The sequence below is a fragment of the Dreissena polymorpha genome, chromosome 2 (genome assembly GCF_020536995.1).
Source record: "Dreissena polymorpha isolate Duluth1 chromosome 2, UMN_Dpol_1.0, whole genome shotgun sequence".
Classification (NCBI taxonomy): domain Eukaryota; kingdom Metazoa; phylum Mollusca; class Bivalvia; order Myida; family Dreissenidae; genus Dreissena; species Dreissena polymorpha.
Genome location: NC_068356.1, coordinates 29,457,597 through 29,484,724, shown reverse-complemented (window position 1 = coordinate 29,484,724; position 27,128 = coordinate 29,457,597). Strand labels below are relative to the sequence as shown.

General features: G+C 36.2%; 1 non-coding gene across 1 annotated transcript; it reads left to right on the top strand.

Moving 5' to 3' along the window:
* Window positions 1–3,510: 3,510 nt before the first annotated feature.
* Trnal-caa (transfer RNA leucine (anticodon CAA)) lies at window positions 3,511–3,617 on the top strand. Its single transcript has 2 exons — window positions 3,511–3,548; window positions 3,572–3,617. It is a non-coding gene; the product is annotated as a tRNA-Leu (tRNA).
* Window positions 3,618–27,128: the final 23,511 nt, after the last annotated feature.

The following is a 27,128-nucleotide window of genomic DNA, read 5'->3' as shown; positions in this document are numbered from 1 at the left end:
TCTTCAACACATACGAGCATCTGTGGAAAGGCCCCTTTAATGTTTAAAGTGTTTTTGTGTGCGCGTGAGACCCACTTCTCAACACGGTAATTTATAGACCGAAGAATTATCGTAGAATACAAGCAGAGAAACAATTGAAGCGATTGCACCGTCCTTTCCATGGTATTGTATGGACATTTTGAGATTTACAAAGACAACATATTGATGATGTAAATGGTTGATGAAACTGCGCAGGATTTCTTTCGCTTACATCAAGATGTGTAAATGATCGGCTTGAACAAGGTTTTTCGCAATTCGAAATCAACTGTGGGCCGTTTTGTAGTCAAAGTGGACATGATTTTGACCTGTTACACACGAATCGTTAAGCAGGATAGGGTAATAATCATTATAACGTAAATTATGAGCATGTTAACAAAAGCTATTACATTTAATCTTAATTAGTAATCTAATACACTTTTTTACGTTAATTTCTAACCTGGAGTCTAACTATAGTATATGATGTGATTGACATTCTTAACGATTTGAACTGCTAGTAATCTATAACAAATTAAATTGAATGTTTTTGATACATTAAACAATCATAATTAATGCTAAAATAATGTTTTACAAATAGGCATTTATGTCTATGGACAGCATTTCTTCTGAAACCTTAATCAGTTATGTTAAACAAGAAATATCTTTAAAAAAGATAGACGGCGTTGATAGTTCAATGAATGAGATCAAGGATAGCGAATGTCTTTTTCTTTGCAGTTCTTAGCTGCATCACACGCAGTACGGGATGTTACCGAAAGAAGAATGGAAGTGAAATTAAAACATGAGTCAACCGGTCACACGCGAAGTATCCGTATTTATAGGCGCGTTCTTCGAACAAACCTGTTTTAGTGGTTTGTCGGGCATTGCTATTTGATTCGATTCGATTATTAACAGTATCGAGAATCATCGCGCTCATGCTTTATACATTAGTCAATATGGTGGAATAATTATTGTTAAATTAATAAAAAAAAAAATTATCATTGTATTGTTGAAAACACATTAAGAATCTATTATTGACATACCATAATTACATTGCTGAATATCTTCATTTAACATATTTCTGGTCTAAAGAAAATTCCAGGTTACCTAGTTCACGGATAGCGTCTGTATTATATAACGATTATTTTACTGGCCGCGAACTCCGTTGATGACCTGTTTATAAACTCTGACATTCACACACTGGTCGCGAATTGACCCGATACCTCGCGGGTTGAAATGCAATGCATTAAAGTGAGGCCTCGCTTCCACTGCTCTTTATACTTTTACATGTTAACATGTTGACAGGAATATGGAAGTAAGTACTTTATATGAGAATATAGCATTTAAGTATAAACGCTTTTGCCCTGGCAATCCTCTGAAAATAAAAGGTGCACGCACAAACTGTATTGATGTCGAGAATTGAGTGTAAAACTGTTCTATCTATTAAGCCTTTTTATTAGAGATAAAATTGTTTCATGCAGTAAACAGTGTTACAAAGACGCGGATATGTTTCCAATGTTCTGGTGGTATACTCAAATCAGCCAATGGAATAAATGAACTGTATTCATTCGTACCTAGCCGCGGGAAATTTTATCTGAATTTTATTGGGCACTTACAAAGGTCAGGTAAGGTGAAAAGCTGGCTTAATACAGCTATGCCGAAAAATATTAACAAACTCAGCATGTTTGATAAGGTTAATGACCGCAGTTTTTACTTGTTCGCTTGCGAACAAATAAGCTAGGTTAATATCGTGTTCTCTATCAACAATTTGTGAATTACACGGGTCGCGGAAGAGTACCGTATATTAAATTTTATTTATGATTAAAATAGTCCACTTATTGCTTCGTCATAATCACATATTTTCACATATTTTCGCTAGTTGCAGGTAATTCAGAATTCGAGGCTATTAATAGATCGGGGGGAGGGGGGGGGGGGGGGGTAAAACTACTGTTGATCAACAGGTATAGTGCTATGTCGAAAGTCCAATACGCGATCTTGTCTGTTGCGTAATCTCGCACAGAATGCGCTTGTATTATGTAAGAGTAATCGTAGAAAATGATGCTAACATTGGCTGGTTTCCGTGTTTAGCTTTCGTGGTTTGAATAACAGAATTTAGTTTTACATCTTTGGGGGGAATAGTTGTTGGTTGAATTTACAAAAATTTCCCCGACTCGTCAGCAATCGAACGGGTGATAATAATATAACGGTATTGTGTACAGTTTGTTCTACTTCAAACTTGTCAATTTACAAAACGTTAACATTAGTTCAAGGTTTAGATTGCCTAACTGACGTATGATTTTTACCTGTATAAATCAATTGCTTCCATTTGCAATGATTTTCAAACAATAAAAAAGATACAAATAAGCTGGCAATTAACTACACTTCAGAACGGATATAATTATGAAACCCCAACGTTCAATGAAAATGATCTAAAATGCATCCGCGTGGGCATAAATCAGCTGTATTAGTAAGCTTTTAAGTTTATAAATGAACTGTACTCCTGTCATATCTTGACATCTTTGGCACTGCACCGGGTCATATCATTTTGCATCAACATGTTCAATGTAAAGTCGAATTTCTCCGTCAATACGATTTTTTTTAAGAAACCGTGGCGGATCTGTTACTCGGAGGACATTGGTTGATATATAATTTTCGGTGCAAATACTTTTTCACTGGCATACCTTTAAATAAATTTGTAAATAAAGTGCTAAATAGGGGACAAATCCCTGCATCGTCGACTTCAAATAGCCATATGTCAATAAATCCTGCATAATAATAACCTGAATTTTTTAACATACATGATAATACCTCCTTTGCATTATCATTATAGAAACAATTATATAGACCTGGATTTACTTACCCTACCGATATTCAGCCAAATTTATAGGAAACTTTTCCAAGCAGGTCGAACTTTTCACATCAGATCGGGTTTCCGGGGGTGGGGGTTGTTTTACGATTTTACAAAGCAATAACTTAATTTTGAAAATTAGTTGCGCCGAAGGTTATGCAATAGCGAACAACTTGCCATAGGTGCTTTCAGCGCTTTGATTAAAATATAGAGCTACCTAATGAGATAGATTTATCATTATTTCGTATAGATCTTCTTTTATATATTGAGTTTTCTGGTCTCCGTATGTTGGCGTGGGTTTCAATCTTCATCTAAAAAAACTTTTTTTAACTCATTTTTAATAAAGAAATAGCTAATTCGCTTATTGTTTGTTCAATCGCAATGCAATCATGATATTTTTAATAAGAAATAGCTAATACGCTTATTGTTTGTTCCATCGCAATGCAATCATGATTATCTATCCGAATAATATTAGCCTAATCTAAACGAGTAAATTCTTACAAACGAATACGTTTACACTTATAATATAATTATCGTAATTTTGAAATGGAATGTTGTAAATGTTCGTCTGTTCAATGTACATGATATATGCGTTACATCAATGTATTGATAGTGGTTATATTTAATCTGTACAACGTGACTTAGTAGTTGTCAGGATGGCCGAGTGGTCTAAGGCGCCAGACTCAAGGTTGTCTTCCTTTATAAAGAGTGTTCTGGTCCACGTATGTGGGCGTGGGTTCAAATCCCACTTCTGACACAACTTTTTACTTTCAATTTTAATCAGGCATGAACACTCTAACGAATAGCTTATAAAGCGAGTCACAAAATTTAACAATCAATACAAGTATTAAATGGTATAAAACGACAAAATTACCAATCCAAACCAGGGATTGATGATGATGATGATGTGAGACAAAACTACCGAAATAGTATAGTTTCTATGATAGAAGGGAAAGCATTTAATTATCTAGCCACACATGTGTAACTATGAATGTAATATAAATCACAATCAAATACATAATAAGCACACACACATGAATACAACTTTTGTCGATACATTTTAAAGGTCAATGCAAAGCATTAAATGCTAAGCCACAGAGTGTCGATTTCACAACCCGCAGCTTTACGACTTTCTTGATTTGTGAACGCAACGGCAAGACACGTGATTTCGATTTCAATGGCATCGTTATGTATAGCTAATTTAATACAAAATTATCGTTAAAACAGTCTTATTTTTATCCAAAATGGTATACAGGGGCTATTCAGATTCATTTTTAGATGGTCGCTTTAGCGACCGTCTAATGTGCTTGATGTAAAATTCAGTTGTTGTTGTTTTTGTTTTTATCGAGTGCACCGGGATTGTCTCCCATATGGCCATCGCCCCTAGAAAGACTTGTTAGTTGGTTACGGGGGATAGTGCAAGATACAGGAGACACCCCGTTCCAGAGGTGACCCTGGGTCTTTTAGTGCCCGGTGTATAGCACCTAGTACACTGCACCTCGGTTTAACGTCTCATGCGAAAGACGAGTTAGTAAAATTCAGGTCGATACGGCCTGGGTATGATTAGCCCAATTCCCGCTTTCACTACGCGCGAAGAAAGAGTTGTATAATTTATGCAAGAGGTTTGAGTTCTCCAATTATGTTTATTCACAAATGGAAACATTATATTAATATCGTGTTAAATGCAATAGTTTCGAATGGTGTTTTATAGAAAAGAATAATAAAAACAATGATCGTATTGCACGTGTCGCGGAGGAGATTGTTTATGAATGATTAAAATAGTCCACTTTCTGCTGCGTCTGCGTGACGTAGTATTTCGCTCATCTCATTCATAAATCTGAGGCTGGCGATAAACAAAGGGGAGTCCGGGTGAGAATTACGCACTAGTATAAGGTTACGCTTGTTTATATTCACAGGTCTCAATTAATAACACGTTGACCACGAGTTCAACAATTATTACCGGGATACGATAGACAACATAAAAATGATTCATTATCGCTGAAACTGTTAAAAAACATTTAAATATAACAAGAATATTCTCTAAAAAATGTAGTCTTGCTGTTTTGAAATAAGGTTTGGAATTTTGGTTTCTAAATAACTTAATTAAAAACAAAAGTTTAATTATAGTGTTTTTTCGGCGTAAGCTGTATTAAGCCAGCTTTTCACCCTGACTTGACCTTTGTGTCCAATAATACTCAAATAAAATTTCCCGCGGCTAGGTACGAATGAATACACTTCATTTATTCCATTGGCTGATTTGAGTATAACACCAGAACATTGGAAACATATCCGCGTCTTTGTAACACTGTTTTACTGCATGAAACAATTTTATCTCTAATGAAAAGGCTCAATAGATAGAACAGTTTTACAATCAATTTTCCACATAAATACAGTTTGTGCGTTCACCTTTTATTTTCAGAGAATTACCAGCGCAAAAGCGTTTATACTAAAGGCTATGTTGTCATATTTAGTACTTACTTGCATTGCATTTCAACCCGCGAGGTTTCGGGTCAATTCGCGGCCATTTGTGAAAGTCGGAGTTTATATACAGTTCATCACCGGAGTTCGCAGAAGGGGTTGCGATCATTGTGTTACACCGGTCTTACTGACAATAACGCAGTGACTGTAATGCATTGCATTCAATCCGCAAGGTATCAAGGTCAGTTTGCGGTCAGTTGCAGAAATCTTTATATAAACGCCGTCTCGTAAACTTTGTGCACTTGAAGTCTGTTTTGATCAGAAAGATACTAAATAAAGATATTCGGCGATATTATTGTGGTATGTCAATCATCGATTTTTAATATGGTTTCAACATTTACATGATAAGGACCAATTTTGATAAAATAAATTAGAAATATTTATCCATTTAGACCAGTTTATTAAGCATGAGCACAATAATTCACTATACTATAATTATGCAATAAAATAAGATTCGAGTATTGCCGGCTGACCTATATGCACTCGTTTATTTTCATGTTTCTTGTGTTTTTCTATTCTGTAAATATAGATATCTGAGTAATAATATCACATAAAGCAAAATAAGCCACGAAATCTGGCGCAACACCCCGTAATTGATTTGCTTATGATGTAGCTAAGAACTGCGCAGAAAAAAAGGCATCCGCTACTTTTTATCTCATAGAGATAACTTTTGATCGTTCATAAACATCGACCACAATCAACGCCGTATATCTTTTTTAAAGATATTTCTTGTTACTTTTAGTCGCATATTTACCGCATTATAATGTGTGTTATAATAGGCAAACCGTACATTAGTAAAATTCAATCTGCCTTCGCACATAGAAGGAATGGGTCAATTAGGTGCTGCGTTTCCTTTGCTTACTTCAGTTAGAGGTCAATTCTTTACGTAAAAGCAATCACAAGGCCCCGGCTTCAGAGGAATTGCGGAGCGTTCTTACATAATTAAAGTCGTAGTCGCATGGTATTTGCGTTTAGCGTCCTATTTGGTCACGTGGTTCTTTTTCGCGGGTGTTTTGGCATTCATGATATGAGGCTATTAATAGATGCGCCTGTCGATAAACAAAGGAAAGTTTACGTGCGATAACAACGCAATAGGTTACGCTCTCACATACAACTCAATGACGTAGTACAGGTCGTAAATTGAGAGATTTGGGAAAAAGTTGACGCTTATTTATATTCTCAATTTATTAAACGTTGAACATAAGTTCAACAATAACTTCAGCGATACGATAGACTAAAAAAAATCATAATCGCTTAACCCGAATATAACAAATAATTTATAATAATAATACGAATGACCTGTTTCATAACCTCGTTGAAGCTACTACATCGGGTATTTCTGGAAAGCGTTCTTGGTTCTCAACACATAGCGGCGATCTTTTGTATTTACGGGTGCTAGCAACGCAATAGTAGAAGCTTAGTAGAAGGGTTAGCTTGTTTATATTCACAGTTCTCAATACATTGACAGTTGGATATGAGTTCATCAATTACTCAGGCATACTATAGGCAACCTCGAAAATGCTTTATAATCGCTAAAACCGAAAACAACTAAATATATTATATTAAATATATTTATAACAATACATGTCTTTTAAAAATGTAGTCGGCGTATACGCCGACTTTGAAATAAAGTTAGCAATTTACTTTTCTAAATAATTGAATACAATTAAACAAAAGTTAAACTATTGTGTTGTGTTTTTCACTTGTAAGCTGCATATTCACCGCATGAAATGTGTGTTAGCATTGTCAAACCACACATTAGTGTGAGTAAATAAAAAATATACTACGGGAGAGCACTTCATATGTGTCCTCATATGCCTTGTTATGAGTATCTTTCTTCATTATCGAAATATATCGTATGTTTATATTTGATTTAAACGCAGTTTTCTTTAGTCACATTTAAATCACACGTCAATAGCGCCGTCATGCGAAAATGGGTCTTATGCGTTTCGGCAAGCGTTTGTTAAACCCAACATGTGCTCTTGCGCAGTCAGGCCATAGGCGACGCTGTTCGCTTTAAAATCACTCAATATGTTATGTTCTCCTTACCAGAAGGAGGGATAGCTGAGTGGGCTATTTATATGATGGGCGCATATGGAATAAGACCCATTTTCGCATGACGAGGGTCATTACAAATCTCATTGCGAATTGAAAATCCCACATTTAAAAACAATGCTTTTTGATACAAAATTGAATTCAAAATAGCAAACTTGTTAATAATGGCAGCCTATCGACGCATTAAGGAATGATTTCCAGACGTGCTGACCAAGTACGGCAAACATTGTGGTATGATAATTAAACGATTTTCTCTTATCGTGACACTATACTATTTCGCTAATGATTGTTTTCTCATCTTGGAGGCGAAATTGAAATTCTGCGAGATGGATTGTAACGCGTAATTGTAACAGGGCCACAATTTGTGTCGTTTGAGCATACAGAGAGTAGTCCGGAATTCCTTACACTGAACAGTGCTACATCCTTTGAATTGAGCACATACGCAGTGATGTAGCAAAAATTCAGAGGTTGTATCTCGAATCAGCTTATTAAATATTCGAAAATATTCATGCGTGTCTGTTGGCGTTATGTTAAAGTCACTAAGATGAAAACTGAAACAGCTTCGCCTAAAAGCGCATTAGTGCTCTATACCTATGTTTATGTTAGCGTTGTTGACACCGTGTGAACTGCTCGGGTAACAAGTAAAGCATAAACAGCAATGTTTATATACTTTTATTCCTCCATATACAAGATACGAAGATTATTGTATATTTTGAATTTGTATATGGTGTCAAAAATCAAAAGTTTTGTACACGGAACTTTCATTATGAATTTATATTCTTGGTGAGATAGTCATTTGATATTAGAAAAAATATTCCTTTAATATGATGGTGACTGCAAATTTTCTTTATATTAAGTTCTCATTACCATTTTCATCATACTTTCTTTGCTTTCAGAACTTCCAAAAAAGCATGCTGTTTTTATTTTGTCTTAGTTATTTCTATGAAATAATAAGGATGATAAAAGGTGCACACAAAACTCGACCCGTGCGCTATGACACACACTTTTTAAAGTTGAATGGCGTGTGTTCATTTCAAACTTGCGATTGCTTTTGAAAAATGAATTGCGTGTTAAATTATGCAATAGCGAATAGTGCCTTCAGCGCTTTGATTTTTATATTGCAACAGTGTGTCCTTTACGAGAGAAGACCGAAACAGAATGTAAAAAACAATCATTTTTTAACAATTTAATCGGCAACAAGACAAACACTCAAAATTAGTGAATCGATCACCGTTGCCATCATGTTGATTCGTATCAATTTCCAATGATGATTACTTATTAAAAATATTCTGACGAAATATCTTTAAATATGAACTAGTGACACCTTATTTTGACTTATTATATTTTTATCTTATCGGAAACGCCCACATTTCCCTTGGTTACGTTTACTGATTTCTACTATGACTATGGACCGTGCTCTGTGAAAAGAGGGTTTAATTGCATGTGCGTCCCAGCGGACTGCACAGGCTAATATGGGACGACACTTTACGCACATGCATTAAACCCCCTTTTCACAGAGCACGACCCATATATTTTAGGAAAGCGCCACATGATACGATAAGCTGCAAACAGAATTCCCGTGTATCATTTCTTATACTGGGTACAGTTCTTTTTCTTGAAAAGTAAATCGGTTGCTGTTTTTTTATTGTATATATGTATCGATTTTAACGATGAATATGTTGACAAACACGGACATTGTCACTTTTAAAACACGTAAATTAAGGGACATGTTAACATATTTTCGTACTTTTGACAAACATCTTTATGAAAAAATATTTATAAAAAAATCTGTAATAGTTTATTTAGTTTTAAATAATGTAATACTAATGAAAAAGATACAATAAAACATATGCTTTTGCTGGGGATATATACTGTTTATTTCCACTTTCCAGCGATTTAAGATACATACAGTATAAAGCAAATATGCATTCACATATATAGACATAGTATTGAGTACTACTTACATAAACCGTAATCTGAATATTATGTATAAAGAGATCAATAAAACATATGTTTGTTTCAAAGCAGATGACAATTACTTTTACTAAATACACATATGCATGAAATAACATATACTCCTGGTTATTTCATCGTCGAGGGTGTTGGCCTCTGGTAGCAATAAGGTCATCATATAATATGGAATAGTATTGGGCAATATGTCACACGCTCGAATGATTGTAAGTCTATATTCTCGCAGTCTTTAACTAGAGACGACGGCATTAATGTCGCTGTTCAGGATTATTTTGTTATTATGTCCGGGAGTTTGTTTCTGTGTGTTTATTAAGACAAACACAACTGCCGAGGCTTCCATTGTTTGGCGAGGTGTCAAAGCTGCAGATGCGAGCGGTCCTAATGCGAGGGTTAACATTTTTTCCTCTTTTGTTTAATGTACCCTTCCTTTATTTACTGCACCGCTCTTTTTTTAAATTTCACTCCTCTTTTATTTAGTTTTACACTCCTCTTGTTTTCTATTTCGTGGCCACGACATAGCTAACTCGTGGCCACGAGTTAGTAAGTAGTGGCCTCGAGTTTCTAAGTCGAGGCCACGAGATAGAAAAAAGAGGAGTGCAATTTAAAAAAAGAGGAATTAATGTCACCTCTGTGCCACTGTATGAACGACAATAAGTCGCGCAAATTCTGGATCCTCTGTGACGCGCAATGTCCACGGCTCCATGTTATATTGGCGTATCGCAGTTTTTGCTCTACGTTCCGAAGTCAGTTTAGGAGGGATAATACTGGAATGACTATAAACTGTAATATGGTTTAACAGGTTATACTCTTCCAGTACTGAATATATGTCTGTAAACCCTCTCTGTGATGCTTTTCCTCGGATATTAAATAGCGCTAGTTGGTACTCAAATAGCTTTTGTGTGAGACATTTAGTCTTCATACTGCAGAGTTTATGAAAGAACAACAGTTTTCTCAAGTCGATTTTAGCAATGATTGGTAGCCGACCGATTAGACTTAATGACATATCAGTTCTTGTGCGAGTTGGCAGATTTTGACACATTTTTGCTGTAAATCTCAGAAACCTTTCTAGTGTAAGGACATCGTAGCTCGTCAATGCTGACCAGAGTTCCGATCCGCACATTGATGTGGGCATTGATACCTTTTCCACGAGTTCGGCCATTTTCACCGGATTAATGTCGTATTTCAGCTATCTGTGAAGCTTTATTCCCATTATTATTTGTTCTGCTGATTCTGTGGGGAGCAGTACTTTATTAAAGTTTTTTACTGTAGTTTGAGGCAAACTCTACTTTGTCCATATACCATATAAATGAATTTGTCTACATTAAGTCCACATCCTCACGTGTTCGCATACTAGTATCTCGTTACGATATTTAACTGGCGCTACAATGAATGAGTACTGCATGAAAAGAGCGTGAGATCGTCTGCTAGGGTTGGGGTTCCGGTTTGCAGGTGGCAAATGGTGGTTCCATGTCCTGATGACTCCAGATCACACAAAAGCTTGTCTAAAAATAGGCGCTTCAACCAAGTTGATAGGACCACGCATTGTCTGTCGAACCGGAAATAACATGGATAATATTTCGTTAACGCACACTGCGCTTGTAATGTCCGAATAGCAATTTATAAACGTCCGCAGCGTAGGTCCTTTTATTCCCAATTCTAGCATTTTTATTTTAAAAAAACGCGTTGTGAAGGACGTTGTAAAATGCAACGGAAGTGTCCAGCAGCGCCACGTGCGAGGATGAGTCATATTCCATATTGGAATATATATATTTGTGTAAGTTTAACTACACGGTAATCAAATCCAGCTCTTTTTGGTAGGCATTATGTTGGGGTAAGGAAATGTTTTCTGATTGTATATGCACCTTTGCTTCTTCAGGAATGGAGAGGTTTTTCGTAGAGTTTGTATAAAACCGGAAGTAGTGTGATATGGCGATAGCTGCTGTATTTATTATTTTGTTTCCCTTTCTTGAGAATCGGGATAATTATTCCAGATTTTGCTTCATTTTCGATGACATGGGTTACGTACGCTTTGTAAATGGAACTTTTCACGTTTTCGTAAATTGACAAAAAAAAAATTGTTAAAGATTTGCAAAGTTTCGTTGTAGTTATGATATTTGCGAGGACAAAGTAACACTGAACATTTACCATGTTCACAGTATCAATTATATTCATCTTTTTATAATTAAAACGCATGAACATTATAGAGCGTTACAAACGCGAAACGACTGAATAATTTTCAGAGTTCTGTTGTTATCGTTACATTTTGTGACATCACGACGATTGCTTATATAAAGTATAAAATACACGCTTTCTGAATGAGCATGCATGGCCGAGTGGTTTACGCGCTAGCCTTTTACTTAAAAAGTCAGCGGTTCGAGCCCAGTTGATGATTACTATTTTCCTTTCTTTAATTGTTTTCTTAATTTATTTTTACTGGAGCCATTTTAATGACAATCTCTAATACATGACAAAATCTGTGGAAAAGTCCCTTTAAATAATTACAATTTCGGTTGATGATATTCAATAAACTCAGTATATGGGTTTGCTGATGATCACATTGCCAACGCAACTTTTTAGCCGTCCACTTCAAATGAAAAGAACGCAATCACTGAATTTGAAAAATGTGCATTTACTATTAACCACTGGATGAATGCAAATAAATTAAAAATGAACACATCAAAAACAGAGTTTATTCTCTTTGGTAGTCGGAAACAACTCCAGAAAATCCATACGAATGAAGTAAACATCGCAGGGGACATAATCCAGCGAGAGCCTTGGTGCATTCCTTTACGAATCCCTTAGGTTAAAAAAACATGTATCCATGAAATGTCTTTCTGCCTTGTTAAACTATTTTAGGATCAAAAGCATAAAAAAGTATCTAACAAGAAAGTCCGAAGATATTATCATTGTTTCCCTTGTTCTATCACACATTGACTATTGTAACGTAATTCTGTATGGTGTGGCAGAGTGCGAAATCAACAAAATGCAAAGAATTCAGAATATGTGCGCCAAATTGGTTTTACAACGAAGCAAGTTTGACTGTTCGAGGCAAGCGTTGTATGAGTTGCAATGGTTGCCGATCAAAGCAAGGGTAATCTTCAAACTACTTACATTCATGTACAAGTGCTCAAATGATGAGGCCCCGGCTTACCTCACTGAACTTCTCAGTAAACAAATTCCAAACAGACAAGGTCTGCGGTCACGCGGCTCAAACATTGCCCCATATGACGTTCCGTTCAATAAGCGAAAGACATTCAGTGACAGGAGCCACAGTACCGCTGGGCTGAGACTTTGGAATTCCTTGCCTCAGGATCTTAGAATCTTTTAAGAAGGATTTAAACACTTACTTTTCCGTGATTTGTATGCATGCACTTTTTCTGAAATTATGCCCGCTTATATATTGTAATCGAAATACTGTATATGGTTCAATGTTTTAAATAACCCCGATTTTATATTTTTTACCAAGTTCATCATTGGCTAATTATTAATATATTGTTTAACTTGTTTCATTTTCAGCTTATTGTAAAACGCCATTGAATATGCATTTTCATAGTAATTGGCGTTTAAGCAAATAAACAAGTTTCATGTTTCAATAAAATATTTTTAACATGTTTCTTAGTTAGGAGAATAATTCTGCTTGTTTTAATATATTGCATACATTCTTGTTTTAATATATGACAATGTTTTTCATTTTGTGAATACGTCTCTTTATGATGAACATTTTCAAGAGAAGCACTCGGATTCATACATTGCACACCTCAGAAAAGACTTGTACACTGCAGAGTGCAGTGATTGTGTATTGCTGATCTGCTTACCCAAATTTAGTGAATGTTACACACTTTGAAAGCCGACAGAAATATCGATTACTGAATAATCGACATTCTATACGTAGATGGTGACGTCACTACGTTATTGTCACCTCTATACTCACTCTGGACCAAACCGGCTTTTTATTGCATAAACCAGCCTCTGGTGTAACGTGGGCGCCATTTTGATTTCGTACTTCTTTCGAGAAAAATGGCCGCGCCAATGGACAGTTGTCAATTGAAGGAAAACAAAGTCATGTTCAATATTTAGGATAGCGATACATAAAGTATGCGGTTTAGTTAGGCTATATATTGCCTCGGTTTTAGATCAAAATTATGAAGTCTCGGTCCCGGTAATTGGAGAGGAACAAGGGTAATTCGGATATCTAAGTTGTAGTATAACTTTGTTTATAAACTTCTCCCCATGGTTCGTGTTGTCGTCAGCAGTATTTCTATGAAACTAACAATACATATTTTTGTTTCATAGTTATAGTGCTTTAGACATAAAACACAATCATATTCGAAGTAAAGTTTCTTGGAGCAAGTTTGAGGTAAGCATTTATCCAACATTGTTAATACTTTTTTGTCAACACAGATGCACATTAACTTTCCATAGTCAGTTTCCTAGACTTGCCATGCCAACCATCTCAAGTATTCTAATTGTCTGGTCAAACGTACAAGTCCGTGGTCATCATATGTTGTAAAACTAACATATATCATGTATTTTAACTTTTTCTTTTTAAGTATTTATTTAATTGTCATAAAGCAAACATACCAAACACTCACATTTTTAAAAAATGTGGGCAATTAGTTTTTGTTATTTTTTGTACGCTTCTAAAACAACCCTATGGCCCAGCTGGACGACACAAGAGTTGAAATTTAATGTCCATGTCCAACCAGATTGGTTTAACCTGGAAGTAAATTAGTTAAGGTATTGTAATTCCGTACATCTCTTAGTCTTAACCAAATATTGCCCATTAAAAAATCAGCTTAATATTGTATGTGTCAAAAAGTCGGTTTATAACCAATAATACAACCCCAACGAAGATAGTGTTTAATCAAATTTAATATAATAATAGCGTAAATGTACATTTACCTAAAATGACATACCATTTTCATATTACTGAGTACTCCTCAGAGCAAAATTTGTTAAAGAATGTAGCAGCATAATTAAATGAAAATAAAACACACACTTGATTACATGTACTTTCTTTAAATACAAATGCATTATTTATACTAGTAAGTTTAACTGACATGTGATCTACATCTACATGGCACGTTAACCTGTCATCACTGACAATGATTTAACGGTGCGCAAGAAAAAGATTAAAAGTGTGAAATGGAAATATATCATCGGTCAAGTAAGGTTGCAAAAGTAAAAGATGATAAAAGAAATAAGATACCAACTACTACCCTCCATCAGAGTGACCAATCCAGCTTGCGTAGCGCTGTCAGGGTACAAGTGATACCCCGCTGGCACAGCTCCCTCGTCATTGGGAAAAGTAGTAGTTTGAAGTGGTATTCCCTAGAAGGGCTGGGTCGACAGCTCTCTCTTGAAGGATACCAAGGAGGGAGTCTCAGCAGTGCTGGCTGGTAATTTGTTTCACATCGGTATAGTCCGTGGGAAGAAGTTGTACTTTAAGGTGTTTGTAGTTGTAGAGTACTGCCTGTCTTGGAAATTATGGTGGTTTGCCGCATTGTCCTGGAGGTAACTGGTGTCAAATACTTCGAAGCTGGTATATCGACTAAGTCGTTGATGACTTTATATAGCATAATCAGTTGATTTTTCCTCTTATTGTCTCAAGCGATTCCCAGTGCAGATGGTCAAGCATGTTTGAGACGCTACTAGTGCTTCTATATCGATTGTAGAAGAAGCGAGCTGCACTACGCTGAACCATCTCAATTTTATGTATCATGTCCTTCTGGTAGGGACTCCAAATGGAAGAGCAGTAATCAAGATTTGATCGAACCATGGTGTAATCGGCATTTGTTTTAGTCGATTCAGTAGCCTTGTGCAAGTTTCGTCGTAAAAAATCTGAACATACTGTTTGCCTGTTTTGTTGTTCGAAGTATGTGTTGCCTCCAGGATAGGTTAGATTGAATTTCCACGCCTAGGTATTTCGTTGTTTTATCTATAGTAAAAGGAATGCCTTTCAGGTGGTAGATAAAGGTCTTGGGGCTTTTAGATCTGCTGACACTCAAGACACTGCACTCATGAGGGTGAAATTGTTTGCCCCATGTCTTTTCCTGTGGCTAAAGAGTTGAGGTCATCTTGCAATATGGCTTGATCTACATCTGATGTGATTTGGCGGTAGAGAATGCAGTCGTCGGCAAAAAGGCGTGTGCTGGATTGGACGCAGTCTGGGAGATCATTTATAAAGATCAAGAAGAGTAGAGGTCTCAGGACTGAGCCTTGTGTTACTCCGCTGATGACTGGTACTGTATCCGACGCCTGACCATCCACCAATACGTGTTGTGTTCTCCCGGTGAGAAAAGACTGGATCCACATCAGTGTATTCCCTTTGATGCCATAGTGTTCTATCTTCTTCAGTATTCGCTTGTGGGGGACCCTGTCGAACGCTTTACTGAAGTCAATGATCACCATGTCTGTCTGAGTCCTCTTGTCTAGTGACGATGCCAGTTCATGGTACAGTGTAAGTAACTGTGTCTCGCAGCTTCTCCGAGCTCGGAATCCAGGTTGACAGTCATGTAGGACTTTGTGGGTGTCAAGGTACTTCATGATGTTGCTTACAAGGACGAGTTCTAGCATCTCACAGCATAGCGAGGTGAGGGATACTGGTCTATAGTTTGCGGCTTCATGGCGAGTACCCTTTTTGAAGATGGCGGTTACACTCGCATGACGCCAGTCGTCTGGTACAGCTCCATTACGTAGTGACGCGTTGAAAATCATGGTCAGGATTGGAGCCAGTTCAACTGCACATAACATTCCTTCAGGATACGGCCAGAGATACATTCAGGTCCTAAAGCCTTCACTGAATTGGTTTTGCGCAGCAACTTCTCTACATCCTCTTTGGTGACACAGATCTCCGACATGGATGATAGATCGAGTTGTACCTGGAGGACAAGAGACATGTTCCTGGTTCTCCTGTGTAAAAACTGATTCGTACTGCCTGTTGAGTATATCAGCCTTGTCTTTGGGTTCGTTAAAAAGTCTGCCCATGTGCTTCTCAGCGGCGAGACACCGGTGTTATCTTTCCTTAGAGATTTAATATAATTCCAGAAGCGTTTTCGTTTAGATGTGGTGTTGTCTTCTTCTTCAGGCTCAATCAAATTGTTTATGTCGGAGAAGTAGGATTGTCTTTCGAGTTTCTGAAGGTGTGCTTTTTATCCCCGCCATAGGCGTAGGGATATTGTTTTGGCGTTGTCCGTCCATCCGTCCGTCCGGCACTTTTGTGTCCGGAGCCATATCTTGGAAGTGCTTTGGGGTATTTCCTTGAAACTTGGTATGAGTATATATATGGATAAGAGGATGATGCACGCCAAATGGTAGTGCACACCATCGGATAATAATGGAGTTATGGCCCTTTGTATCTTGAAAAATTGCTTTTTGTGTGTGTCCGGAGCCATATCTTGGAAGTGCTTTGACGGATTTCACTGAAACTTGGTATGCGTATATATATGGATTTGAGGATGATGCACGTTGGCATTTTCCATCCGTCCAGAAAACTTTTGTGTCCAGAAGTATAATAACGGGGGATATCAATTCAACGTGTTTCCTTGTTGATGTCTGTATTTTTGGATGTCGGAGTCTTTCTTGGTTTTCTTCATTCTGCTATAGAGACGTGTTTTCTTTCTTATGGCTATCCTGGCTTTTCACTTTACGGCCACTTAGCATCTTTGTGGGGATATGTTTATCAATGAGTTTCGAGAGATGATTCATGAAGACAGTCCAAAGTTTGTTAATACTGTTATCATTTGAAGGTTTTATGTCTGAGTTCAGCTACTTAAGACCAGCTTTTATAGCATCGTAGTCCGCCTTGTTGTAGTCGATGACTTTACACTGTTTGGTGGGTGCCTTGTGTGCACGAAGACTGGACTCTATGTACATGGCCTTATGATTAGAGATTCCCGGTATGACCTCGACACTGTTGACTAATGAACTGCTGTAAAGAACAGATCTAGGGTGTTCTCAGACGTTTCTGTAAATCTTGTAGGTTCAGTTACCATCTGTTGAAGGAAACGATCAGTTGTGATATCTAGCAGCTTGTTGCATAGTGTTGCCTTGGATGTTGAGGCCTGCACACAGCAATTGTCCCAATATATTCAACCTAGATTGAAATTTCTCCCAAGCCAAACATGTGCTCATGTAGGCATTCGTAGCCAAACTTCTGTTTAGCACATCAAAATACTCTGGGTTATCATTATCTGGTGGGCGGTAAAAAGCCCCTACAAATATATGGCTGGTACCTGTGATTTTCAGCTGGATCCATAGCATCTCGCAGTCTTCGGTAGGTTTCAACTCATCTGGTTATATATTTGTCGGATCAGGATAAATACACCACCTCCCATTTTTTTTTCCTATCTCGTCTGTACACAGTGTAGTTTTCTGGAAAGATATTTCAGAACTAAGGTGATTTTCGTTTATCCATGATTCATTCCTAACGACTAAATCAGCACCAGTTGTTTCTATCAATGTGTGAAGCGACGCCTTTTTCCCTGAAATATACTGACACTTTAGAACTTTCGTTTGAATATCTTTTCGTTGGCTTGGACTAACTTTCACATGTATAAAATTATTTGGATTACTATGCAGGAAGCTTGGATGTAGTTGATGGTCTTCAGCGTTACTGTATGTAGAATGGAACGAAGATGAAGGGATGCAGGCGGGCCGACTTACGTTATGGGAACCACCTACTCTGTAAGTGGAAGAAGTGGCACCAGGATGATCGAAACTGAAATCCAAAGTCTTACTTGCCATGAAAGCTGAGGGCGGTTCGAAGATATTTGTCGTCTCAAAAAATGTCGAGTTAAAAAGACTTGATGAAAAATTTGGTAAACCACAATTTACGCATTCCCAAGAACAATTGTGTAGGGCCTCACAGACGTTATCATTCATAACCATGCAGTCTTGATGGTACCATATCTTGCATGATCGCATTGAACGCCTGGCGTTGTCCACTTCACCGCAAGTTGGCATATCCCGCAAGGGAATTTTGGAGGGCGTGGGCCTGGATTTGGCTCCGGAACATATGATTCTGCCAGTAAAAGGACACATAGGTAGAGAAGAACTAGTTTCTCACGGCAGACTGGACCTTTCTTGCGTGACATGGACGCCTGCATAAAAGCAATCAGCTGCGCACTGGGTGATAAACAGGATCGACTTGACGTATAACACATTGTCTATTACCTTTCAGTTTTCCTTCTGCAAGTCTCGATGGACTAAGTTTTGAGGCAATAAGGACTGCAGTAAGTATAAAAATACAAATAGAGTTCTCAAACATCTTTTAATTTCGTGTCCATTTCTTTTCCGGAAGTAAACAAATGGCCGACTTCAAAACGAGGGTCAACTGAGGGCTGTTGAAAAAGTAGATATTTATGCAATAAAGTGGAGGATCGGGAAGTCTGAGCTCTTTATCAAACTGTTTCTGCAACCTACCACCCCTTCTATGCTAAAGATGGAGGGGGATGCAGATTTAAGAAAGAAAAAGAAAGAAAAACTTGAAAATTTTCGAGAGCAATTTTCAGTGATGTGCGCACATTACCGGAAGTTTTCAAGTCGTGTTTTGTGAACACGTGCAAAATAATATGAGTAAACTTAGAGAAAAAGTGACTAAATTAGTAATATAATAAGTAAATTATGAATGCAACATTTTGTGAACTATGTTTAAAATTTTATAGAAAGCAGCCCATGCAATGTAAAAGCAATACTATTGAAAAACCCAGCTTGTTTTTAGTATAAATATGTAATATTATCTAAAGACTAAGAATAAATATACAAAGGGTACTCGTATTTAATTTTGTTATGACAATTTGGTTTCTAATAACAAATTGATCAGCCTCTGTCCACTATTGTTTATTGGAAATCCAGGCAGAATTTATAAAGAACCCCAGAATGAAACTCAAAGCATGTAATCAACAGTTCCATTGACCCTGAATAGACTACATTAGTATTGTTAAACTAGGTTGTGAGAGTATTACATAAAAAATAAGAATACTAAATAAACCAATAATTTTTTGTAAAAAACAACAACGACTGCATTAACACAGTCATTTCTTAGTTCCTATACATTGATATTTGTTAATGCAGCATCAACATACTATAACAATATCCCGAAAAGAGAAAAATAACCCATTTGAATAGCAACCGTACTTTCCTTTTGACAACTGACGACAGAAATGATTCGATGTACGATGCGAGTCTTAATGTAGTTTTCAAGCAGATTCGTTCATACGACACAAATACACAATTTTGTTTTACGGATCATTTCGGCCTAGAGGACTGGGTGAGTCATGTAAAATATCGAAAATAATATATATTTTTTATAAACAATTAGTAGCAAGATGAGTTGTAGATAATTGGTCAGTTACCACATTTTAACTAATTATTTTGACCTGTTAATTCTTCTCAGCTCAATTCAACAGTGAAAAATACCCATAATATCACTTTAAGTGATATACATTGTTTATTAAAAAGGTGAATAACATGTAGGTGTTTCCCTGTATCAATATTTTCTTACTATTGGTGATCACACTGTGACTCATGGTAAAAAACTAATGTAATAAAATTATTTCAATCTAGGTAAGTGATCCGGTAACACAATCACAATCATGTTTAACAGTTATTATTTACTTTAGTTAATACACACTTTTTCTTTAAATATACAATTATTTTGTTATTGGTTAATAAAGCAGATTCCTGATTTTCCAGCACTGAGCAGGATTTCTTAATATACCAGTAGGTCTCACAAGACTAGTACAAAAACAATGTGTTGATGCTGAATCTGTACACATGTAAGAAAAGAACGAAAGATACAAGTAATATTTGTTTACTTAAAATAACAATCATAAGAAATAAGAGTATGCTCCCTAGAAAAGTTCATATATTAAACTAAAATTTAAAATATATATCAAGGGCGACACTAGACACACGAAGCGATACTTGATATATTTCTTGACAGTCGCGGCGGCGAACGATATTTTTCTTGACAGTCGCGGCGATACTTGATATTTTTCTTGACAGTCGCGGCGACGCACGATATATTCAACACGATATATCGCCTTTTTGGCTACCTACAAAAGGGTGTGAAAAATAACGTGCGTCGCCGCGACTGTCAAGAAATATATCAAGTATCGCTTCGTGTGTCTAGTGTCGCCATTGATGAAAGAAGTGCGAGATTATAGATGGCACTATCCGGATTCCGTTTTAGGGAATTATGCTAAGAAATGTTATTTAATTATGTTTAAATGTGATTTTGAATCTCTATTAAGACTGATAGCGATATCAGAAGCACGATTACCTGACCTATTTTCGCTTTCACATTTTACTCGTAAAAGAAGTGCCACAGACAATTCCTTCGCGTTAGTACACAGGTCAGTAAGACCGGTGTGTACACAATGGAATAATGAATGCGTTAAGGCGTCTAAGCATTCATTTAAGACTTTTCGCAGTTGTAAGCCATATTTAGGCAATTTGGATAACGAAAGTAGGATCTCAGGTATAGAGGTATTTCTAAAACGTTTTATTATCTATATTTTTTAAAAATGTTTTGTAATGTTACGCATGGTTATGCCACATCATATCGTTCCAATTAATTATTTACCTTGTCATTTACCTTGTCCTCGCTGGCCGTTGGTGAGATAACTCATTGGTGGCCCAATTTAAATCGTTTGACGATTTGAAAGTTATTTACACGATGTGCATTACACGTATACAGTGTTTGACTGCCTACTGATAGTAAAACTTGTTATCACGGTCCTTCCAGCTGCTGTTAAGTGAGCTCCTGAACCCGTTGACATTTTCCACTCTACGGATTTACTCGGCAGTGCGTTCCACTCGTTAATCACTCTGTTAGAGAAACGTCGCTCCGAAACTAGACTGTATGCTGTGTTTCTTAAGTTTGTATTTGTGACCCCTATTGGTTTTCTGCATAAGTTCAATGTCGTCGATATAAACACTTTCAAACTGACTCAAAATTGTAAAGATTTGTAACATGTCTGCTCGATCTCTTCTGTATATTAGTGTGGGAAGACCTAAAATTCTCAGTCTTTCTTCATATGACTTGTCTTTCAATCCTGTAACCATTTTAATTTCCCTGCGTTTGACATTTTCTATAGCTTTAATATCTTTCCTAAAAGTGGGATTCCACACCACACTAGCATACTCCAGATGCGGACGAACACAACTTTTATATAAAAGTATAAACACTTCAGGATCCATGCAAGAGAAAGTGTTCCATATCATGCCTACTTGTTGATTGGCTTTTTAGCTCACCTGATTGCTCAGGTGAGCTTTTGGGATCGGTCTTTGTCCGTCGCACGTCCGTCCGTCCGTCGTCCACATTTGGTTTGTAAACACTCTAGATGCCACATTTCATGTCCGCTCCTCATGAAACTTGGTCAGAAGATTTGTCTCAATGATACCTCGATCGAGTACGAAACTGTATCATGCTGGGTCAAAAACTAGGTCACTAGGTCAAAAAAAGAAAAACCTTGTAAACACTGTAGAAGTCACATTTCATGCCCAATCTTCATGTAACGTTGTCAAAATGTTTGTCTTAATGATATGTGGTCAAGTTTAAAAGTTGTTTTGGTCCGTTGAAATACATGGTTGCCAGTGGGCGGGGAAGTTTTCCATATTTGGCTATATAGAAACCTTGTAAACACTCTAGAGGCCACATTTCTTGTCCGATCTTCATGAAACTTGGTCAGAAGATTTTTCCCAACGATTCCTTCGATCTAATTTGAAACTAGGTCATGCTGGGTCAAAAACTAGGTCACTAGGTCAAAAAAAGAAAAACCTCGTAAACAGAAGTCATGTTTCATGCCCCAATTTCATGGAATTGTCAAAATGTTTGTTTTAATGATATGTTGGTCGAGTTCAAAAGTGGTTCCGGTCCGTTAAAAAACATGGGGCACTTTTCCTTATTTGGCTATAGAGAAACCTTGTGAACACACTTGAAGTCACAAATTTTGCCCAATCATGATGAAACTTGGTTCAAACATTGGTTTTATTGATATCTCGGACGAGTTTGAAAATGGTCCAGATCAGTGAAAAACATGGCCGCCAGTGGGCGGGGCAGTGTTCTCTATATGTATATAGTGAAAACATGTGAACACCCAAGCAGTCACATTTGTTGGCCCAATTTTCCTGAATTTTTTGTAGAACATCTGTTTCCTAGATACGAGAGTGAAAAACATTGCTGCAAGGAGAATTGGCGCATTTTCCTTATATTTATATAATAAAAAAAAGCTTGTGAACACTCTAGAAGTCACATTTTTTGCTTAATCATCGTAAAACTTAGTCAAGACATTGGTTTGATTGATATCTAGGACAAGTTGGAAAATGGCTCAGATCGGTCTTTGTCCGTTGTCGGTCCACATTTTGTTTGTAAATACTCTAGCATTCACATTTCTTAAGCATTTTTTATCAAAGTTGCTGGCCACAAGATCTCAGTCAAATTTGATAATGAGCAAAATCGCATAATAATTGCCAGAATTATTGCCCTTAGATTGTCAAAATAGTCATGGTATTATACAAAATCCTTGTAAACACTCTAGAGGTCGCAATTTTGTTTCAGATTGTATGAATCTTGGTCATAATATTTATTTTTGTAAGCAAAGTTTGATGTTTGGTCATGAGGGGTCAAAATATAGGTCACCAGGTCAAATCTTACAAAAACCTGGTAAACACTCCAGGCGCAAGAGGTTTGGTTGAACAATGATGAAACTTTACCAGGATGTTTGTCTGGACAATATCCGGCAAGTCATTTATGTAAACAAGAAACAATGTAGGTCCTAAGACGCTCCCCTGTGGTAACCATTTTCCACGGGTACCCAAGTAGATTCTGATGCCCCGACACGAACTTGTTGGTGCCTGTTCAATCAAAATGATCTAATCCAACCATGCACTTTCCCGCGGATTCCATACGTATGTAGTTTACCTAAAAGTCGTTCATATGGGACTGTATCGAACGCTATGGCAAAATCTACGTATAATTACGAATACTATTTTATTTGACAAAATAAAATACTTGTAAACATCTTGATATGTTGGACACAAAAAGGCAAAAATACGGTAATTTAATACCAATCATAATTTTTATTCATTGAATTAAATTCAATTTATGTAACATGCAATTTATTATTTGTTGGAGTTTTGGTACCTAACCGACTACTTTATGAAAAAAGTCATAAATAAACAAACATAGATGTTTGCATTTTTAATTAAGAAAACTGAACCTCAACGTATAATGTTTAAATCGAAGCCTAACGATATACCTACAGAAATGTGTAATGTAAGCACAACCCAAATTGCGGTTGATTTGAGAATAATTAGAATACAATGTACCGGGTGTACCAAGGCAAATGCGATTTGGCAAGCATATGATATGGTCAAATTACCTTCAAAAATTATGTTTCGGAGCACACGCTATTTATAACACAATAGGAAAGAAAAGAGGCACTCAACTCAACATCAAACAAAAAAGTAATTAAAGCTGGAAGTAAAGAATTGGAACGGTAAATGCAACACTGTTTCAAATCGGATTGAACGCATTGTAGGCAGCAGTTTTATAAATTCAAAAATAAGAGAATACTGAAACCGAGTATATTTATCGAGTATTGGATTATAAAAGGGACTTGTTCACTGTTTTGAAAATTATCAATTTTCTAAAATTGCCATATATCAAAAGGTATGCAAGCAAAGTCCCATTCCTGACTATGTTTACAAAAACTATATGTTAGTTTATTGTTAATCGTCAATTGAAATTATAATAAAAAAATCGGTTGTATAGCTTTCCATCGATAATTTAGCAAAAGCAAGTTGCTTTTTTTTCGATATTATTTTTCTGAGGTTTATCAGAAATTTTCTGCATAACAGTACACTTCTAAAGGATGAGTATGTTTTATGTGTTCTTACAATCCTTAATTCTTAAATTATAAATTATAGAAAATGAAAATTATATATTCGATTAAAGTCAGGTGATGATATTATTTGATATGACAGTTAAATCATTTATCGTACATTGGCGCCGTCTAATGTTCTTAGCGACTGCAAAATTATCTATTAGATCGGCATGAAGCAAATGTTTTTGTGAATGCAGCGAATGTGTACACGTTGAAACCAATCGTTTAATTTAAGTCATTATCGATTGAATTGGACAAAACACCATGTCACAACTTATTAAAGTCCTCAAGTTTTCAATTTGGTTGTAATTGTATGTACTGCACATATGTTGATACATTCATCTTGACTGAATCGCACTACAATGCCTGATTTTATTCCAAATAATGCGAAAAAACGTCGAAAAAACTAAACACGAAATATTTGTATCGTGTAGAATTATCATTGTATTAAACAAAACATTTACGGTTTTTAACGCTATAATAAGGGTTTACTCGTATATACATGTATGTTAAAAAGAGGTGGCGTCCGTGATTAACGGCCGTTTTTTTTGTATGACCCCCTTATGATGCTACACACCAAATGCTAGAACGTTATCCATTGAGAATTTATATTACCCACCGAATACCAAAACCCACGACTCTTGCGGTTAAAGAGCAGAAGAATGATAACATTTTAATATAAAAAATACAGTTTTAACTCTCGGACCGGAAAACAACATAGAAAAATATAGAAAAAAACACATTACATCTGTTATTAGCGCTCGAAATAAATTCCATAAAGTTTATTTAATTTAGTTTAAGTTTTAATTCTTTTTGCTTGGATTATTTTTTATGCTTCAATATGAATCAATAATTCGAGTATTATGAAATACAAACAACGTGATCACATCTTTATTTGCAAAAAAAACACATCGAGATGGAAGTTAAGTATTTTGAAACAAAATCTACAAGCGTTGTACGGGAAGTTGTTATGTTTGATCATCATTTTAAAACAACCCGTACGCTTACTATCTAAATACCTGTGTTTAAGTGTTACTTAAAAAGATGCCGCAAATACTGAGAATTAAACCAACTAGTTTTATCGATCAAAATTATGTAATAAAGAAAAATACGACATATAAAACTTTTTTGTATAAATGAGACTGACAATTAACAAACTAATACTTAATTACTTTATCATAGGCAAACAGAAATTATGCAGACCAGTATACAGACAGCTATAGATCAAAGGGCAGATGAATGGATCATCAATTTCGGGTTAAACGTTGTACAATTTAGTAAGGAATTCTGACTATTCCACTTTTATGTATGAACAACTATTTTGATTTGTTCGTTAATTTTAATGTTTTCTTATTTAAAATGAATTATATTAGGAAGACCGATGAATACAGTTATATTTTGAAGACATAATTTGTGAAATATGTGTATGTTAATAACCGTCCATTTAGATAGATGTTCCTCATGACAACATGTATACAATAAGTTAAAGAACAAACTTTTTTAATTCAAATGATACTGTCTATCTTTCAGCAAACCGGACACGGCAAAGCTTAGAAGGTAATTGTTCCATTAAGTTTTCATATATATTTATGTAATACGCCGAGGTACAAATATAATTTGCTGTAATATAAATTACCTTGTGTCGTAAAATAGGGGAATGATCTGTAATAGCAAACGTGCAAATAATAAAATGTTCTTCAGAAACATATTCTAAACATATTATTTATAACTAGGTACTTTACACTTGTGTTAACCTGTTTGGCAAAACGTTATAGATCTCTTTTGCCGTAAAATTCGGTTAATGCAATTGTGAATAAGATAAATAAGTGTAAAGTATCAGTTAATTCCACTCTAGCTCTAGTGAAATATTAAGTTTGATCGCTATTTTTCTGGTTACATTGAAGTGCTCTTATTATACCCCCATTACCATTGGTAAGGGGGGCTATATAGGAGTCACTTTGTCGGTCGATCTGTCGGTCTGTCTGTCCCGAAAATGTCATCCGATCTTCACCAAACTTGGTCAGAAGTTGTATATAGAGGATGTCTATGTCAAGTTTGAATATGGGTCATGCCGGGTCAAAAACTAGGTCACGGGGTCACTTAGTGCGTTTTAAACCGAAAGTTTGTCCGGACCATAACTATGTCATTTATCGTTAGATTTTAAATTGACTTGGTACATTTGTTCACCAAAATGGGACAGTGTGTCATGTGAAACAAATAAATCGATATCTCCAAGGTCAGGGTCACACTTGGAATTTCCCATAAATGAGCTTGTATGGGCCATAACTTTGTGATTAGTTGTGATTCTTTAAAATCATTTGGCACATTTGTTCACCATTATTGGACGGTGTGTCATGCGAAAGCATTACGTCGATATCTCCAAGGTCAAGGTCACACTTTGAGTTCAAAGGTAAAAAATGACCATGAATGAGCTTGTCCGGACCATAACTATGTCGTTCATTGTGAGATTTTAAAATCATTTGGCACATGTGTTCACAATCATTGGACGGTGTGTCATCCGAAAGAATTACGTCGATATCTCCAAGGTCAAGGTCACACATTGAGTTCAAAGGTCAAAATGGCCATAAATGATCTTGTCCGGGCCATAACTATGTCATTCATTGTGAGATTTTAAAATTACTCGGTACATTTGTTCACCATCATTGGACGGTGTGTCATGCGAAACAATTACGTCGATATCTCCAAGGTCAAGGTCACACTTTGAGTTCAAAGATAAAAAATGACCATAACTGAGCTTGTCTGGGCCATAACTATGTCGTTCATTGTGAGATTTTAAAATCATTTAGCAAATTGTTTTCACCATCATTGGACGGTGAGTTATGCGAGAGAATTACGTAGATATCTGCAACGTC